Genomic DNA, 18,284 nt, shown 5'->3' with positions numbered 1-18,284 from the left:
ATGCCCAGGAGTGGGATTGCTGGATCATATGGTAACTCTATTTTTATTTTTCTGTGTACCTCCATACTGTTCTCCATAGTGGTTGTACCAGTGTACATTCTCCCCGACAGTGTAGGAGGGTTCCCTTTTCTCCACACCCTCGTCAGCATTTGTCATTTGTAGACTTATTAATGATGGACATTCTGACCAGTATGAGGTGGTACTTCATTGTAGCTTTGATTTGCATTCCTCTAATAATAGCGATGTTGAGCATCTTTTCATGTGCCTTCTGGCCCTCCATATGTCTTCTTTGGAGAAATGTCTATTTAGGTCTTCTTCACATTTTTGAATTGGGTCGTTTGCTTTTTTGTGGTTGAGGTATATGAATTATTTGTATATTTTGGAGATTAAGTCCTAGTTGGTTACACCATTGGCAAATATTTTCTCCCATTCTATAGGTTTTTTTTTTTTTCATTTGTTTGTGGTATCCTTTGCTTTGTGCAGAAGCTTGTAATTTTGATTAGATCCCATTTGTTTACTTGTGTTTTTATTTTTATAGCCTTGGGAGACTGACTTAAGAAAACATTTGTATAGACATGGAAACAACCTAAATGTCCATCAATAGATGAATGGATTAGGAAGATGTGGTACTTAGCATTTGCAGCAACATGGATGCAATTAGAGACTCTCATACTAAGCGAAGTCAGAAAGATAAAAAGACAAATGCCGTATGATATCACTTATATGTGAAATCTAAAATATGGCACAAATGAACCTATCTATAAGACAGAAACAGACTCATGGACAAAGAGAACAGACTTTAGTTGTTAAGGGGCAGTGGGGAGGAAGTGGGATAGACTGGGAGTTTGGGGTTAATAGATGCAAACTATTAAATTTGAATGGATACTCAGTGAGGCCTTACTGTACAGCATAGGGAACAATATCCAATTTCTTGGGATAGAACATGATGGAAGATGTATGAAAAAAGAATGTGTATATATATACACACAAATATATGTATGACTGGGTCAGTGTGCTATACAGCAGAAATTGACACAACACTGTAAATCAACTATATTTTAATAAAAATAAAAAATACTTGCATGATTTATGTCAGACAATGTTTTGCCTATGTTCTCTTCTAGGAGTTTTATGGTGTCATGTCTTATGTTTATGTCTTTAAGCCATTTGGAGTTCATTTCTGTGCATGGTATGAGGGTAAATGGAATACTACTCAGCCACAGAAAAGAATGAAAAATGCCATTTGCAGCAACATGTATATAACTAGAGATTATAATACTAAGTGAAGTAAGTCATAAAGACAAATACCATATGATACCACTTATGTGTGGAATCTAAAGTATGGCATGAATAACCTATTTACAAAACAGAAACAGACTCACAGACATAGAGAACAGACTTGTGGTTGCCAAGGAGGAGGGGGGGAATAGAGAGGGATGGACAGGGAGTTTGGGGTTAGAAGATACAAACTCACATTTAGAATGGACAAGCAGTGAGGTCCTACTGTATAGCACAGAGAACTATACCCAATCTCTTGGGATACAACATGCTGGAAGATAAAATAAGAAAGGGAGTGTATATGTATGTATAACAGAGTCACTCTACACTTTTCTGTACAGCAGAAATTGGCACAACGTTGTAAATCAACTATACTTTAATAAGAAAATAAAGCTCTCTTCAGAGATCTTTGCAAATAACAAAAAATAAATTAAAATAAAAAAACTCAAACTATTATAATCATTTGTGTAATCATGAAAGAAAAGGCTTCTGAATAGCATTCGTTTATTCATCCATTCAGTTAGCATGTTTTGTACGCTTGTGGAATATCCATTATATGTTGGGTATTGAGTTCTGGCACTGTAATGACAATGATTTGATATCTTTAATCACTTTATAATTTTTGTTGACTAAGGCAATGGGTGATAAGACTGACTGCAGTCTAGTTGAAGTATTAGCTTTAATATAGCACATTATGGGGTGCTGTAAATTCCTGAATTCACTTGTCTAATGTCATTTTCTAGGAGGTTGTCTTTAAATTTGTTCCTTTAGATTCTTAGCTCAGTATGTCTTATTAAGCTAGTTGTCTGATTTATCATCTATGGGCTGTTGACCTCTGAATCCTTCTGTTTTGCCTGGTGTTTCTGGTTATGAGTTCTGAGTAGCCTGACTTGGGAATGGGAGAGCCCCTTGGTATCTATCTCTTTGTGTAAGAGGGGTGTTTAATGCCTGTAGCCTGCCTTGCAGAAGGAACCCCTCAGTAGTGCTCTGACACCTTTTGTAAAATGTTGTTAAATGTCCTCCTCATCCTAAAGCACCATGGGGTGGAAGAATCATGGTCCCCTGTTCCCCAAAGATGTCCAAATCCTAATGCCCCATAAGTGTGAATATGTTAGCCTGTATTTTTGCCCCTTCTTAGTGCCTCTCTCGTCTGGGTTAAGGATCTGGCATTGTCATTGCTGTGGCCCAGGTTGCTGCTGTGCTGGCATGGGTTTGATCCCTGCCCAGGAACTTCCACATGCTGCAAGTGTGGCAAAAAAAAAAAAAAAAAAGAAGAAGAAGAAGAATAACAGTACCATAGAATGCTCTGAATAAAGTTGAGCCAGCAGGGATCACAGACCCTCAGGTATGTTTGTGAGATAAGAAGATGCATAGATTTCATATCCAAGTCAATCTATCCATATTTTCTACACTCCAAACTTCTGACAAATACATTTTCTATTATGCCAACTTAGGAGACTGGCCTCAGTTCCAGGTCTTCTGAGTCTTTGGTGTCCTTTCTATTACATCACAGTTACTTCTAAGTGGACTGGAGCTGCCCAGGAACAAGAGCCTGTGATCAGAGTTGTCTTAAGTGCTGCTCTCCTAAATGAGCAGATAACCTCAGCTTTGGGTTTTATCATCCTTCCACATCAGTGCCTCTGCCATTAAAGACAGTTAACAGTTTTCTTGGTATCTTCTCTTTTTTAGTTGTAGGGATCCCCAGAGACGGGTATCATGATATCTGTCTCATAGTGAGTGGTTTCACATTGCTTGTTGGGGCACAAAGAAGAGTCTAGGGGCCTTGACATACAATTGCTCTCATAGGCCATTTTCCTCATCCTTCTATCCATCCCATATTACTCATTCTTTTGGAAATGTTAAGCCCAGAGAAGCTCTGGGGCATAAGAAAGCTGAATTAGTGATTCCACCTAGCAGATAGAGCCTTGCATAAATGTCTTCCTGACTTTTTATGAAGTAATTCCCAAACCTCATTGCTGTGTCTGAACCCCTGCCTGCATGACCTAATCCCTGAAAACACTAATAGTTTTGTTCCCCAATCTGAGCACTTCTCTTACAGTATTATTGAATTTGGGGACATTCAGATGCAAGAAGGTTAAGGGAATTTCTCATACCTGCCAAATGGTTAGTGACCCAATTTTCTGTGGCAGAGAGCCTGGCCTGGAGTCTAGGTCTTTTGACAGAGTTATTGGTGTGAACAAATTTAGATGCTACATTAGATTTTGAAAGCAACATATCTGGAGAACTATGCATTAAAACTACTGATGTATAAAGAAAGTCTCCTAATTCTTATTTTGAAATAAATAATTGTCCACAGAGATCCAGAAAACTATCACAGGTTTGTTTATTTTTTGAAAGCACAAGCAGTTTTTTAAATGAAAAAAGTACTTGTAAACCCCTGTGCCAGGCATTGTAATACCCTATGAGGTTGGTATTATTATTATTCCCATTTTACATATAAGGATATTAAGCCATAGAGAGGTTATATAACTTTTCCCTATGGTCATGCAGCTTGCAATGCAGAGACAAGATTTGAACCAAAGCCATCTGGCTCCAGAGAGCATGTTATTAAAACTACATTTTCTGCTTCTTAAAGACAGATATCAAGAAGAAAGTTAATCCATCAGATTTGGCCATTATCAAAGCTGACTTCTGTGGTCATGGTGGTGGTAGAAGAGTATGGGGGGGTGTTGTAATTTAAAACACTTCTGAGTATTTATCCAAAGAAAATAAAAACACTAACTCAAAAAGATAATTGCACCCCCACACGCACTGCATCATTATTTACATAGCCAAGATATGGAAACAACCTAAGTATCCATTGATGGGTGAATGGATGAAGAAGTGTGTGTGTGTGTGTGTGTGTGTGTGTGTGTGTGAGAGAGAGAGAGAGAGAGAGAGAGAGAGGGAGGGAGGGAGGGAGGGGGAGAGAGAGAGAGAAAGAGAGAGATCGAGAGATCCTGTTATGGCTCAGTGGTTTAAGGACCTGATCTTGTCTCTGTGAAGATGTGGGTTCCATCCCTGGCCTGGCTCAGTGGGTTAAGGATCTGGCATTGCCATAAGCTGTGGTGTAGATTGTAGATGTGGCTTGGATCTGGTGTTGGCATGGCTGTGGCATAGGCTGCAGCTGCATCTCTGATTTGACCCCTGGCCCAGGGAACTTCCACATGCTGCAGGTGCAGCTGTAAAAAAGAAGAAGAAAAAAGAAATGTGTGTGTATATTTTAACCGTAAAACAGAATAAAATCTTGCCATTTGCAACCACATGGATGGACCTTGAGGGAATTACACTAAGTAAAATAAGTCAGACAGAGAAAGACAAATAGTTACTAATACTGTATTATATATTTGAAAGTTGCTGAGAGTAGATCTTAAAAATTCTTTCCACAAGAAAAAAATTTTTGTAACCATATGGTGACAGATGTTAACTAGGCTTATTGTGGTGATCATTTTATAATAAATACAAATATTGAAGCATGAGGAGGTAAACCTGAAACTAATGTATGTCAGCTGTATCTCAATAAAGACAGAAACAGGGATAGCAGATGACTGAATATTTCTGACAAAGAGCTACCATGGCCTTAACATTCTAGTGTGCCTTATCATGCAGCATACTTGATGAAATGTTCCATAGTGTAATTATCTCCCACAGGTAAATTTTTACTGTCCTTCTCCATCATTTGACTGTCTTGATAATCCTAGTATAGGGTATTGAACCATAGTCTAATGTCTGTGGACATTCATAACACATTTAAAGAGGTATCTATCTATTTATTTATTTATTTTTGTCTTTTTGCTCTTTCTTGGGCCGCTCCCGCAGCATATGGAGGTTCCCAGGCTAGGGGTCGAATCGGAGCTGTAGCCACTAGCCTACGCCAGAGCCACAGCAACGCGGGATCCGAGCCGCGTCTGCAACCTACACCACAGCTCACGGCAACGCCGGATCGTTAACCCACTGAGCAAGGGCAGGGACCAAACCTGCAACCTCATGGTTCCTAGTCGATTCGTTAACCACTGCACCATGACGGGAACTCCTAGCTATTTATTAACCATGTACATTTGATGGAAAATCTAGCAAAGCTGACAGGGTAACCCGAAGAAATCAAACTATAGACAAATAGCCATCTTCATTAAAGTTTAAATAAATATAATTACAATTGAAAAATATGATTATTCTCCCCTATGTACTATAAATAACTCGTAGACTAGCCCCCATAAATGTTAGGATCCATTTTCAGAGGCTGAATAATTGTTGAATGTGAGGAAGCAATAGCCAGGATAATACCTTCTACTTGTATACTGTGTTGCAGTTTATAAACCACTTTTCCACATGTATTTCATTTATAGAGCAATAATCCTGAGGTGTAGGAATTATCTTGACCTGACCTATGAGCAGCTCAGTCAGTGAGGTTCAGAGAATTGATGGTCACATTAGTCACAGGCTGTGTGTCTGGATCTCAGACCTGTGTCCACTCATGAGAAGCCTAAGGCTCTTTGTACTAAAAGGCTGCTACCCTCATTCTCCCCTTTTCATCACCAGGCAAAAGTGACCTACATCTCCATCTCTCTGTAGGTGGAGGAAGCCAGCGTGTTGTGCTTATCCTCTCTCTGTGGACCCAGCCAAGCATACCATAGAATAGAGTTTAACTGTTTCGGTGGCCATAGAGCCCAGTGACTCATGTTCAGGTTTCCTTTTGCAACAGATGATGTATGGCTGGGTTGAAACTCCAGCCTCATTCAGCATTTGGTCCATATACTCAGGGATGACCTAAAATTGTATTGATCTCAAAAGTAGCATGCCATGCCTTTGGCCATCCATTTACTGCCATTGTTCTTCTTGAGGGGAAAGAGGTGGGTTTCCAAGGACCATAAGCAAAATTTCTTTGTGGCATTTTAGGCTTGACAGTATCAATCTTGTTTAATTGCTAGTCGCTTATATTCTCACATTGGTACTTGTCCCTGCCTATGTGAGATGCAGGGGATAAAAGAAGGATAAAATCACAGGAGTTCCCACTGTTGTACAGTGGGTTAAGAATCTGGCATTGTCTCAGTGGCAGCACAGGATCGATCCCCAGCCTGGCACTGTGGGTTAAGAAATCACTGTGGCTGCACCTGCGGTGTAGGCTGCAGCTCAGATTTGATTCCTGGTCTGGGAATTTCCATATGCTGTAGGTGTGGCCAAAAAGAAGAAAAAAGAAAAAAAAAAAGACACAGTCCTTGCTTTTAAATAGCTTATACTCTAAAATGAAAATCTTACAGTTCTATTCACATAGAGAATTATTATCAGTATTGTAGTTTCTTGTGGTGATTAGACTTCACGGTACCTTTACAGTTTGCCTCTTAGATCAGCTCTCCATCCTTTTTTCCTCCTGGTCTCATACGTTTATTGACTGATTCAGTTGGTTCCCTTGCTTTCTGGCTTCTGATTGGGTTTTCCCTTTAGAGCATCTGTTCCTTTGCAGTCCTCCTGGCTGGGCTGTATCCCTCTAAGACCACATCTTCAGTATTCTCCAGGGTCATCAGAACTCCCTGCTGTTGGTAGCCATAGATTATTTCACTATCCCTTGTTAGTTTCCCTTAGTCCTGCCCACACTTTTGTGACTATCTCATGGTTAAACTTTTCTCAGTTATCTCATCTGAACTTGCCATCTATCTCTCGAAGAACCCTGGATCATTTAAGGCTTTCTATGATCTAGCTCTAAACTCTCAATCCAGCCACATCTGTCAGTGTATCTCATTCATAATCTCTACCTTATCCTCAAAGGATCTCATGATGGAGTCATATTCTGGAAGGGCCCAGTCATCAAAAAAATTCTACTCTGTTCATGTTCACAATCCCACCCCTCAGTCAAAATTAAGCCTATACTCCTCTCTGCTCCCGATACCAAACTTAAGTATTGCTCATTTCATTCAACCTTCTCTCTTTATTTGCATATTTGTCCTCTCATCAGGCCACTTGCTCCCCGAAGGCAGGGTCTCCATCTTTTCAGTTATGGAAATTAGTCCATAGTGAGGAGCGACTGTGTATTCAGTTGATAAGGAGTGGGCTTGCTTGCAGGATGATCATGTAATTGTTTGGTGGTTAACAGTATAATCAGGAAATAATCTAGACTACTGGCTTTTATTTTTCTCTCCCACTCCTTTGCTATGGGTGGAAGATTGCAGGAGGAGATTTGAAGTGAATTGATGGTGTTTATCATGCACATTTTTTTAGGGCACATCTTTTTAGGGCTGCACCCATGGCATATGGAAGTTCTCAGGCTAGGGGTCAAATCGGAACTACAGCTTCTAGCCTACGGCACAGCTACAGCAACTCCAGATGTGAGCCAAGTCTGCAGCCTACACCACAGCTCACAGCAATGCCAGATCCTTAACCCACTGAGTGAGGCCAGGGATTGAACCCACAACCGCATGGTTCCTAGTTGGATTTGTTTCCACTGAGCCATGATGGGAACTCCAATCATGCACAACTTTGATGAAAACACATATCGAGGAGGAGGCTGAAGCTTTTCAAGGATTACCAGGTTTTTGGACTCTCTTTAGAAGATGAAGGGCTCTTTCTTCTGTTGACAATGATTTTCAAGTGCTAGCTCTCCTGTGGGAAATTCTATAATAGCATTTGCTTTTGAGGGGGAGACTCGGCTTAGCTTGAATTGGTGGAAATGAAGAGTCCAAATGGAACGCTTCTCGGAGAGGACTTCCTTTTACCAGCCACTACTCAGTTTCCAGACAAGACCTCCAGTGTGGGAGACAATGGCTGTGGGGTATACAACAGGTTGAAGGGGCCACTTGTCTCTTGGGCCAAAGCAACTCACTTTGGGCTGGGAATGTTATTTCCCTTTTCATTTCTTTAGCTTGTTTAGCAAGCCTGTGCTCCTTCTCCGTATGATCAATGCACTGTTTTGTTCTAAAGTCAGCCCCTTTCCTAGCCAGTTTTCAGTAGTTTCTTTCCTTCTAGCTACATGCTGTGCATGAAGGTTAATATTTAACTGTATTATTGCCGGCACAGATTTCCAACACATGTTCGAGAGCAGCTGTAGGTCCCTAGAGCCCTTGGACATGAAGGCTCTACCATTGGCCTTTTTTATTACTGGATCAGCACTGTCACTAATGCAAATCTATTCCCTCACATGAGGAGTGGCATTAATTTTATGTTGTTTACGTACTCTTGCCATAAGGTTAAACAATTCCTACTATTAAGCTTGATGAAATTGCATTACCTTAATGAAATGCACTTTACTGATAAAGAAGAATGTCACTTTCACAAGTGGAAGCACTGTTAGCAAATTTTTACGAGAGAATTCCCAAAATCATATCTTAATTGCTTGGACAGCTGTGTAGTTTACATAACGAGCAAACAATGCCAAGGTTTTTTATTTCCTTTGTCAGCTGTACTGGATGTTAGTATGCATGGTGGACCTTTTTTGGGCCTTTTATTACTTGATTGCAAATCATTCTTCATTGTTGCCCAAATTTATGGAAGGACATTGCTCCCTGAGGTGCCATTTCCTTTCAGGTCTGTAACTGAACATGACTGATGGCGCCAGAGTAACAGTTGCTTATTACTGCGTTCACTGAGCTGTGATTGCTCCAATACTTTATGTTGGCAGATGTGTTTCCCCAGGAACAGCATCTCCGAGACAGAGGTCATTGATCAAACCCCCTCTGGCTGTTCCATTATGTGCAAATTATTGCTAAAAGCAGAGAGGCTGCAAGGGAGGTGGTGTGTACTCATTGCAGATACAGCGGAGGGAAGTCCAAAAAAAAAAAATTAATGAAGCAGGAAAAAATTTCCACCTAAACTAGATCAATGTTTTTATAATGTGAATTAATGGGGGAAAGGGGGAAATTAAGTGACTTTGAGAGACACACAATGGGAGAGGAGTTAGATTTTATTTTTCTGGGCTAATTCTAAAATTGGGCTTGCTGACAGCAACCTTGGCGGCTGTCCGAGGCTAGAAGGGGGCATGTGTGTGGGCTGTACCTGGAGCACTGTTGTTCTAATAGGATAAGGATTAAGGTGGTTAAGTGGCCAATCCGTAACACTCTCTTCCATTCATTTCTGGCCAGACATTTAGGTAATGCTGGAGACATACAGGAGACATATGTAGAGATCTCCCTTTCCCCTCAGCTTCTCAGGACAGGGATGGAAGCGATAATGGATTGACTGATAAATGGGAAGTACTTAAATATAGACTGTCCTTGGCTCAGGTTTGAAAGAATGAGACTTCTTAGTTTTCTGGTCAGCTGGAGCAGCGGCTCTTCTCAGCAGATTTCCACTCCGATAGGGATGGCTGGTTCCCCATGTAGGGGTATGTCTTTTGCTAAATTCAAGGATACTATGGAATAGCTCAGGTTGAGCCTAAGTCCTGGACACTCAGCAAATCTCCAGTGGTGCTAGGCTTTCCTGGCCACAGACTGCCACCCCATTTCTCACGCTGACTTGCTTTTTGTTCGTAGTTGCTAAAACTCACTGTTTTAGCTTTGCAATTCAGTTTTCCTTACTTACAAACCTTTCCCTTATATTGAATCAAAAATTTCCCCAGGGCTTAAGATATTCCCCTGACACATACTAGAGGCTTCAGGAACAGTGTATGCTAATTCATGTAACCTTTAGGGTGTTGCTGTCTTAAGTATTGTAATTACCCCCAAAGTAACTTGAAGCCACCTCATCTAAACCCTCAAGGAAGGATGAAAGTAGGTACAGAAGCTCCTTTACCAGCAAACATAATATGTACCAATAGATTAATCAAGGCTTTACGTTTGTAATTTCAGACTGACCATTGATGTTCTCTGTGGGTGGCAGGCAGATTTGACATCCTTCTTCTCCAGTGATTTTCCAGAGTGATGAAGCTACCTATTAAAGAATGCTTTTCAAAAAGCCGTAAGTACGTGACTTTCATGCATCTATAAAATGAATAAATCTCAAAGACGTTGTTTAATTAATTAATTGAGGGAACTAATAAGATGTTAAGACCAGTTTAAAGAAGAATCAAATGAACAGATGCATTTATAGAGTAGGAATGTTGGAAATGAATTTGCAAATTAGTTAAAAACTGACTTCCAGAGACTTGTATGTGTATGGGCAAGAATTCTTTGCAGTCCTATTAGTTTGTAAAAGTTAAGCTTAATCTCTATAGAATTATGAAGAGCTTAATGTAGAGTAAGCCATAGCCATAATAATAAATATAATTTATTTAATGCTGGTGTTATGTTAGAATGTTTTTAAACCCAATTGTTCTCATACTCCTTAGGAACAAAGAGCATTGGCTTCCTGAGAAATAGGTTTGTTTGCTACTCCTCCTTCATGCAGATCCACTCACAGAACAACAGGAGGTTAGGGATAAAATAGTTTACTAGAGGAGACAGACATTTAAGTAGATAATTTTAAATGACAAAGTAAATCTTAATACAAAGGACATATAAAGAAGGGGGAAAGACATTTTTCAGTTTTAACCCCTCTCAGTATTTTTCTTCTAGCTTCTTCCAATGATTAGAGCCTGAGGATTAGTCGAATCCATGACTAGAAAACAGGCTGGGGCTGTGTTATAGAAGTCCTTGAATGCTCGAATGGCAAGATCGTGGTTAACCAGGTTGATGATGGGATACCACTGACTATTTTGAGTAGGAGACGTGGTATTGTTAGAGCTATGCTTTAAAAAAATTAGTCCAACTGAAGCATCTGGGATGACTTAGAGAAGGAGGAGGTGAGAGGGGAGGTTGTTGAGCTATTCCAGTAGTTACAATGCATGGTACCAAGAGTTTGAGGTAGATATAAAGTGAGTCATCACATGTGACTTAAGATAAAGACATAAAATTTGAAAGATATTGGTTGTTAGACAAAACCTAGATCTAGAAGCAAGAGATGATGGATGGCTTGGCAACTACTTTGAGGTTTAGCTCTCTCTGTGACTTTAGGGATGATGAAAAATATTAATGAAATATAGAAAATTCTGGAGAGAGTGATATATGGGGGAAAGAGGATGTGTTCAGTTTTGCAACTACTGATTTTAAGATCTAAATGGGGTGTTTGAATGAAGATGTCTGGGAGACTACTGAAAACATTAGGAGTGAGGCAATCACTGAAGAAAAGTGTGTTAAGACAGAAAATTTCTGGGCCGAGGGTAGTCATAAACCTACCTACACTTGGCGGAAAAGGATGAGCAAAGAGAGCTAAAAAAGGGGCAGAGATTAATCAGAGAGGTAGGAGGAAGGCCAGTTTCAGTGGAGACAAGAGAGAAGTTTCAATGAGGCTGGGCTTAGTGGTGCCAAATATTACAGAACAAAGATGGCAGGCAGGCATTGAGACGTGATCACAGAGAAGGGAAGGCTGGTCCTAGACTGTAAGAGTTAAGAGGTCAGTGGGGAATGAAGTGAGAATACTTGTTCAATGAATTGTTATTGAAAAGAGAGTGTAAAAAGGAAGAGGAGAGACATGGAATGATAATATTACTCTGGTCAGAGTGGAGCAAAGTGTTTTATATGTAGGAAAATAGAGCATGATGCTTAATGTTGTTGAAAGAGCTTGGAGAGAGAGAGTGAAAACGCAAAACTGAGAAAGAAAAACTATGGAGCAAAACAGGAAGAGATGGGAACAAGGATCAAAATGAGGAATATTTGGAGGAGTTCCCTCCATGTCTCAGCGGTAACAAACCCAACTAGTATCCACGAGGACTGGGGTTTGATCCCTGGCCTCGATCAGTGGGTTAAACGATCTGGCGTTGCAGTGAGCTGTGGTATAGGTTGCAGATGGTGCTCGGATCTGGCATTGCTGTGGCTGTGGTGTAGGCCAGAGACTACAGCTCCAGTTCAACCCCTAGCCTGGGAACTTCCATATACCACAGGTGTGGCCCTAAAGAGAGAGAGAGAGAGATTTTGAGATCTTGGTAAGGAAGAGGAGAGACATGGAATGATGGATGGGGTTGGAGGTGGGGGCTTAGGAGAATACAGAAATTTTTGATACCATGTTCAAGAAATATGAGAAAGATCCAAAAGGAGACAAAAGGATCCCCAGGCATCATTGAAACTCACTTCAGGTCCATAAAGATGCCTTTGCAGAAATATGTTTCAGGAAGTGCTTGGCACTGGGTAATGGGGCCATATTAGGAGGGAAGGCAAAAGGTTGGAGTGTCTGTGAAGTGGTAGAATCGTAGTGATTGTGATGGTAATTCAATGACTTGCCATTGGGTCCAGGCTATTTAGCGAGTCAGATGATTCCAGAAGAGGGTCCTTGCACATCCAAGACAGACGCATGGCGAAGTTCGAAGATCTAGAGATCATAATGATCATAAAAACAGTCAGTGAGGAGTATGGTGATTAGAAAATGTGGAAGGAGATGAGCTGTGGTCAGAGGGAAGGAATGTGTAAAAGCAGAGAGCTTAGAGGGAAGCAAATCCTCAGGGTTATGGTGCATAAGTCCTGGCCACATAGCAGGTGATTTGTTTGGGTGGAGAAGACCTTGCTGGAGCTGAGACGAGGGAGGGCATTGGAGGCCTTTACATCCCAGGATCCAGCCTCAGGTGCAAGGGCAAAGGCAAAGGTCTGAGGCTTGTACTTGATGTAGGTGCTTGAAGAGAAAGAAGGTAGCTACCTGGATGGGAAGCCTGTGAAAGATGAGAGGTTCTGCGTGTAGGTAGATGGCATGGGACAGTTCTTTTTTCTGCTGTGTTGATGAGAAAAATGTGGTGACATATTTTTAAAGTATGTTAAAAAGAGTTTTGTAGGCCAAGGACAATTCTTCTCTAGAAGACTCTCCCCGAAGTTTAAAAAACACAAGTGCGGAGCTCCCATTGTGGCTCAGTAGGTTATGAACCCTATTGGTATATCCATGAGGATACGGGTTTGATTCTTGGCCTTGTTCTATGGGTTAAGGATCTGGCGTTACGGTGAGCTGTGGTGTAGGTCACAGACACTGCTTAGATCCCAAGTTGCTGTGTTTTGGGATTTGACCTCTAGCCTGAGAACTTTGATATGCCGCAGGTACAGCCCTAAAAAGCAAACAAAACAACAAATGTACATTTAAAAAGTTAAAGCTATAAGTAATGAATTCCTATATTAATTTGCCCTAAAAATATTAGACAGGACAATAGGCTTTTTTATAGGGTGTGTGTGTGTGTGTGTGTGTGTGCGCGCACCCCTGTACATGTGCACATGTTTAAAGCAGTGATATGGATGCAGGAGGTGGGCAGGGTGTACTGGTAAAGTTCTGTTATAAGACCATGACCAGATATTTTCCCCTCATTTTCTTGCTAGTCTTGGGCCATTTCACTGCTAATCTACACATCCATCAAACAAACAGGAAGGGGAAATGGAGAGCAGAATTACAAATCTGTCAAGTTTGTTATTCTTGGCAGTTCAGGCTCAAGTTTTGGGTGGGGGCACAGTTTGAAACAAATGACAAAAATTAGATTTCCTGATTGTGGGAGCATTCTTATGGATAATAAGTCCACTACCTGAAATGCCATACTGAGGTCAGATGTATGACTTCTTTGGGTGTTCTCTGGACTTGGATATATATATTTTTTTCCATGCAATCTATTCACCAAACTTGCTTTTTCTTAAGATTTTTATGCTTTTTATGTTCTTAGGTGAAAAGCAACAGCAAAAAGCAATAGAGCACCTGTGGAAATACCATGTAGTGGGTATGAACTTCACAGGCCACAGATTCACATGTGCAGAAATGAAATTTAGCTTCTATTTTATACCTCTTTTTTCACTTCAAAGCAGAAAACTCAGTCACCCTGATTCCAGGAAAAACTCCGTCAACTTTGTCTTTCAGGTATTTCAAGATCAACATAGTGAAAACTGGGCTTCTTACCTTCCTGCCCCTTCTCCCCAGGGTAGCAGCTAGGTTCCCAGGGACTTTGGGACTTCATGATATTGGGGAAGGGCCATTTGATTGTCCTGTTTCCCCTGGTGGGACCCACAAAGATGTGTCTCATCTCGGTTGGTCATTTGCTCACTGTCCTCTATCACTGCTGGTATCCACTGTGGTTACCCATCTGCCAAGGCCTCTGGCTAACGTGTCAGGCCATCTGTTTCCTTCATGACCCAGCATGAGGTCTTGCTGGTCCACAAGCCATCTCTCAGCCATTTATGAGCCCCTCTTGTGGGGTCCTGGAGATTTTCTTTTTTTTTTATTTTTTATTTTCCCACTGTACAGCAAGGGGGTCAGGTTATCCTTACATGTACACATTACAATTATATTTTTTCCCCCACCCTTTCTTCTGTTGCAACATGAGTATCTAGACAAAGTTCTCAATGCTATTCAGCAGGATCTCCTTGTAAATCTATTCTAGGTTGTGTCTGATAAGCCCAAGCTCCCGATCCCTCCCACTCCCTCCCCCTCCCATCAGGCAGCCACAAGTCTCTTCTCCAAGTCCATGATTTTCTTTTCTGAGGAGATGTTCATTTGTGCTGGATATTAGATTCCAGTTATAAGTGATATCATATGGTATTTGTCTTTGTCTTTCTGGCTCATTTCACTCAGGATGAGATTCTCTAGTTCCATCCATGTTGCTGCAAATGGCATTATGTCATTCTTTTTTATGACTGAGTAGTATTCCATTGTGTATATATACTACCTCTTCCGAATCCAATCATCTGTCGATGGACATTTGGGTTGTTTCCATGTCCTGGCTATTGTGAATAGTGCTGCAATGAACATGTGGGTGCACGTGTCTCTTTTAAGTAGAGTTTTGACCGGATAGATGCCCAAGAGTGGGATTGCAGGGTCATATGGAAGTTCTATGTATAGATTTCTAAGGTATCTCCAAACTGTTCTCCATAGTGGCTGTACCAGTTTACATTCCCACCAGCAGTGCAGGAGGGTTCCCTTTTCTCCACAGCCCCTCCCGCACTTGTTATTTGTGGATTTATTAATGATGGCCATTCTGACTGGTGTGAGGTGATATCTCGTGGTAGTTTTGATTTGCATTTCTCTTATAATCAGCGATGTTGAGCATTTTTTCATGTGTTTGTTGGCCATCTGTATATCTTTGGAGAAACGTCTATTCAGGTCTTTTGCCCATTTTCTGGAGATTTTCTTAAAACAACAGCAACAACAACAACAAAAAAACCCAGAATGGACAACCTAACAACCAGAGAAAGGAACTCAATATATTTTCCCAAACACAACAGTTGAAAAAAATGATTGTAATTATTTATAGGAGTTCCTGTCATGGCTCAACGGAAACAAATCTGAATAGTATCCATGAGGATGCAGGTTCAATCCCTGGCCTCGCTCAGTGAGTTAAGGATCTGGTGTTGCTGTGAGCTGTGGTGTAGGTTGCAGACGTGGCTCGGATCTGGCATTGCTCTGGCGGTGGTGTAGGCCAGTAGTTACAGCTCTGATTTGACCCCTAGCCTGGGAACCTCCATATGCCGTTGGTGTGGCCCTAAAAAGACAAAAATAAATAAATAATTATTTATAGTAATGCCTCCTAAGGTTCTCTGTTGGTTATGACCTGACCATACAGTATGTGTTGCTGACTCTTGTTTCAGCCAATTTTACTGAGATAGGATATAAGACTTTGGATTTTCTGTGAATGTAATGAGTTTTTGATTTATAGAAGTAAGGATAACCATTTTCTACATTTGTATAACAATTCTGTATTTCATACTACACACAATAACTCAGTGCAATATTAAAAAGTTATTTAATTTTTTTCTGATGGAAAAAGTAATTAAAGTCCATGCAAAAAATAAACATTTGATCCCAACATTCCCAGATGAGGCTGACTTTTGTACACCTTTCTATGCCGCCTGTTAGATAGGCACATATACATATTTCCCAAAAGGCATCACATTTTAAATTTGTGCTATAGACTTTGAATGGAGACGTTATCTAGCTTAGAGGTTGCAATATCTACTGCCATGACGCTGACACACCTGACATGTCTGAGACCTTAGTGAGGCTGGTGGTCCATAAAAAGCATTTTCTGTGACTTACTCTGCATGAAGGAAATAGAAGGAAAAAATGAGGTCTCTGGGATTTTCTGATGTTATGTTCACACGACCTGGATTGCCTGAGTCTTTAAAAGGGCCCTCACCTGCCTACCTGGGTGCCTTATTTAGCCTTTGACATTTTATAGCTCCAATACCATGATGGGTGTGAGGTTTCTCTTGAAGGCCTGTTGCTCCCCTCCAGCTCTGCCCTGAGATGTGAGGTGAAGGTACCCTCTGATGTGTCTTTCCCTAAACACATATAAAATCTTCACTAACATTAAACTAGCTTCACCCAGGATCTTGATGATAGGTGGGGCATGTTATTGATTCTTAAAGACACCAATATGCTATCTTTCCCTCAGCCTCCCTCCCCCAATCTATCAACTGCATTTCATTTTGTCAGAGAAGTTGCCTTTACACCATCAAGTCTTCTTCCCAAGTCTATTATTTACACTATTAATTCTATGTACTGCAGTCATATTAAAATCCAGGACTTGGGGACTCAGATAATCTTTTCTTTTTCCTTTTTTTTTAGTTCATTGCTAAAATTTATTTGTTTTTATTGTAGTTGATTTACAATGTTCTGTCAATTTCTGCTGCACAGCAAAGTGACCCAGCCATACATCCATCATCTTTTCTTAAAATGCCTGGCTTGGGCAACCCACATGACTTTCAATACTTGATTATGTATTTTAAAATCATTTCAGAAATGAAGTAGAATTCTTTGCTATTTATTGGTTCTTTTGCTGGGAAACTGACAATTAAAAAGCAAGCCATGGATAGGCACGCAAAAACTTCCCTTCCCTCCTGGTTATAGGTTCAAAGTCTAAATATGCTAGTAATGCCAGCATTAAGGTGCCCTCTCATCAGGGCAACTCTGAGTTAAAGGGAAGTTATTAATAATTATGCCAAGGAAACAGACACACACCAAGGTGACTATCCCAAAAAAGCTAGGATGTGGGATAAACCTACCTTTGATCCATGGAGGTAGGCCAGGATTTAGTCAAAGATGCAGAGGTCTGCCAGGCATCATAAACTAAAAGATAGAATAGATGGAGATAACTAAATCTAACAAACTAGATTATCTTTTTGTATGCTCCTTTTTCTTCAGAAACGTTAGTGAAGCCAGGTATAAAAATTTAAGCCTGGCTTCAGCTATTTTTGGGGTGTGTTTGTGTGTGTGTGTGTGTGTGTGTAACATGGCACACATTGCAATTATGAATAGTGCTTCCTAGGGCTGGCCTGGAGAGGTGGCAGGGGAAATTAGCAGAAAAAAGGAAAATACTGAAAGATAAAAGTTGGAAATGGTATTCTCGCTGCATTACCAAACAGAAAGGACTTGGGCTTGATTGGATTAAGGAAGCGTATCTTGCGTTTTAGTGTCTGAGCAATGACTATTTCCTCAAGCTTCCTTTGAGCATAGAAAGCAATACTATAGCGAGATGGCTGGAATCTAGGTAGGGCTGAGAACACCAGTGTCATGTTATTTAAAATTTATATCAAACATAGTGTTTGGCTTGCTTGGTGTTTACAGTTTTAAAATTAATTACCAAAATATAAACATTAACATATTTCACATAAATATATAGATTTCTGATTTCTTTGGAAAAACCAGGAAATCTGGCAACTCTGGGTTAGCAACTCCAAGAAGCAAATACTGGCTGAAGCCATATCTGAAGGCTTCTAGAATGTGGCATTTTCTCTATGTTCACCATGGGCCCACTGCTTACTGTTCTATCCAGACCATTTCATTGACATATGTTGGCTCCCATCTACTGCAGACTTTTGATTCTGTGATTCCTATATTTTATCATACTATGTGTTGGAAATTTCCAAAATAAACAGGGCCAAGTATGGCAGTTGTATCAGGGTTAATGCTTTTCTAAGAAATCCCAGCTATCATTATTCAGGTCGGGTTATTAGCTATTTTTAATATTTTCAGGTATAAGCAAGCATATAGTGAAATGCACAGATATCAAATGCAGAGTGCAGTGAATTTTGACAAATGCATATTTCTGGTATTACTGTTGGGCTACTGAAGATGTGGAACGTTTCCACTGC

The 18,284-nt window shown here is 40.5% G+C and overlaps 1 long non-coding RNA gene across 1 annotated transcript in view; it reads left to right on the top strand.

Annotated features, from left to right (window-relative positions):
• LOC110255755 (uncharacterized) overlaps positions 1-18,284 on the top strand; it is a 170,157-nt gene that overhangs the window by 12,335 nt on the left and 139,538 nt on the right. Inside the window, exon 2 of the long non-coding RNA XR_002336548.2 lies at positions 10,053-10,161. This is a non-coding gene — a long non-coding RNA (uncharacterized LOC110255755). The remainder of the gene's footprint in view (positions 1-10,052; positions 10,162-18,284) is intronic.

The sequence above is a fragment of the Sus scrofa genome, chromosome 1 (genome assembly GCF_054392235.1).
Source record: "Sus scrofa isolate SSC_HxYL_T2T_F1_AM1 chromosome 1, Sscrofa_HxYL_maternal_Yorkshire_Landrace_v2.0, whole genome shotgun sequence".
Taxonomy (NCBI): Eukaryota; Metazoa; Chordata; class Mammalia; order Artiodactyla; family Suidae; genus Sus; species Sus scrofa.
The sequence above is the reverse complement of the archived record's forward strand: the minus strand, read 5'-3'. Positions and strand labels throughout refer to the sequence as shown.